We start from the raw sequence: 2,539 nt of genomic DNA on the forward strand, positions 1-2,539 counted from the left end.
TTGAAACTAGAAAAGCATTTAAATACAGTTTAAACAAAAGTGTTTTGTTCTATTATTAGGAAAAAGTTACATGTTGTTATTGGGCACATATTCTGCACCACATATCTATTTGGTATTTATGCTTTATTAGTATGTTTTCAGTTTGGATACAGTTTCCTTTAACCTCTGACTCTTTAAAAAAATAGTTTTCCTGATAGCAATAAAGGTATAAAAAAGTACTTTTCAAAATTTTTAGCATAAATTTCAGTTCTCTCCTTTGGCCATACTCTCAAATAGATGATTTTCATGATTTAAAGTTGTATACCTTCTAACTATATCCCCCAGGAGGACCTTATATTTTCAAGAAATTTGCAAACCTTGAAATATTATAAACTATGAGTATTGAAATGTCCATCATTTATTGAGTTTAATATGTGATAGCTACTGTGTTGAGCTCTAAGCGTTCGCTCATTCAATTTATGCAACAATCAAGGTACAGACACTATTACCATCCCATTTTTTAGGGGAAGAAATTCCGACTTTGTACATTGTCTGACATCAGTCATTGACAGCGCTGGAGTTGAAATAGCCTTTTCTTTCTCTAATCTACAATTCTTAGCTACCGTGCTTTTTTACCTCTTACGGAAATATCTTCAATAGGTTTCTTAGTTCTTTCCTTAACAGCAGCTTAGCCCCTGAGTTAAGGAGCTAGAGTGGCCAGAAAGCAGTTTGCTGAGGAGCTTGAGTGCATGGACCTAACCTAGCCTCCTAATGTCAGAGGCAGTAAAGGAAAGATCTAGACTGTGTTTCCGCTAACACATTGAAAGCACAGTAATAACTGTTGAACCATGCACCCAAACAGGTAGCTTTTTAACTAAGATACTACATGACCTTCTAAGGTAGTTAGGGTAGTTTGCAGTAACCAATACTTAATTAACAGGTGTGACTGGAAGATGATACTGATGGAGTAGTCATTTACTAACCATTTATAACACTTAAGGCTATTAGAGCTTCATTTAAATCCATTATAGAATTAAAGCAGTATATTTTATCCTAACAGTTTTATTTAACTTCTAATTTATTTGCTATTTAAGTTTTTTAGGAAAACTTAACTGTAAACACCTGTCAATCACAAAGGTGATTAAGTGGTTACACAAGTAATGCTTCTACTGGATGGGCTTATAACATGCAAAATATTCAGAGGAAAAGGAGCAAGATTAAGAGACTGTAAGCCAGCGGTTCTCAACCTGTGGGTCGCGACCCCTTTGGCAGTCGAACGACCCTTTCACAGGGGTCGCCTAAGACCATCCTGCATATCAGATATTTACATTATGATTCATAACAGTAGCAACATTACAGTTATGAAGTAGCAACGAAAATAATTTTATGGTTGGGTCACAACATGAGGAACTGTATTTAAAGGGCCAGAAGGTTGAGAACCACTGCTACAGGCAGAGTTACTGTCTTTTAACGTAAATCTCCTAATTGCATGATGGTAACAAAAAGTTAAATAGGCAGGCTCAATAGCCACTACTAATTGTTGGAATCTTTCAGATGCATGTGTTTAATTTCACTTCTGGAAATAAAATTTAGATAACATTTGTTTATTATAAGCTTTATTGGAATTAAAGATAGAAAACAATATTTTTCTTTGCTTTGCAGTTTAATGATACAAGTTTTTATGGCAATTTAAAATAGTTTACAAGAATTACATATATATATATATCATATTATTCTTTTAGACATATGTAAGGAATAAAGCTAATTATTTATGAAGTTTAACAATCAGAAAATTTTCTTTAAAATAATTTCCTTAAGTGTGTCAGTGTAGGTATAAAGCTCATAATTGCTAAAATACTTACATTAAAAGCATGAACCCAAGTCATTAAATAAAAACAAGAGCACAGTTGTAAAAAAGGTGCACAAAAATCATGCTCTTATGCATACTTTCCAGAAGGACGTATATGTACTTTTAGGCACTGTCTTCTCTTTAGATTTTCTGTACCTACAATATATAGCAGGACTTTTGATGTCCAGATGCTACTGCAGGAAGATGACTAAGGCAACCACGTGCAGAAAGCTTGTGTAATGCACAGAAAAATGTAAGATAGCATTTCACAAGTAAAGGTTTGCAGTGATAGTTGTGTCTTCATGTGATTAAAAAATAAAATCTAACAATGCCACTGGAGTCATGTGAATGTACTTATGTACAAAATCTTCACCTTTAAAAAGACTTTTTAGGCCCTGACTGGTTTGGCTCAGTGGATGGAGTGTAGGCCTGCCGACTGAAGGGTCCCGGGTTCGGTTCTGGTCAGGGGCATGTACCTTGGTTGCAGGCACATCCCCGGTGGGGAGTGTGCAGGAGGCAGCTGATCGATGTTTCTCTCTCATCGATGTTTCTAACTCTATCCCTTTCCCTCTCTGTGAAAAATCAATAAAATTAAAAAAATAAAGACTTTTTAGGCTAGCGGGCGTGGCTCAGTGGTTGAGTGTCGACCTATGAACCAGGAATTCATGATTTGATTCCAGGTCAGAGCACATGCCTGGGTTTCGGACTTGA

The sequence above is a fragment of the Myotis myotis genome, unplaced genomic scaffold (genome assembly GCF_014108235.1).
Source record: "Myotis myotis isolate mMyoMyo1 unplaced genomic scaffold, mMyoMyo1.p scaffold_m19_p_1, whole genome shotgun sequence".
Lineage (NCBI taxonomy): Eukaryota > Metazoa > Chordata > Mammalia > Chiroptera > Vespertilionidae > Myotis > Myotis myotis.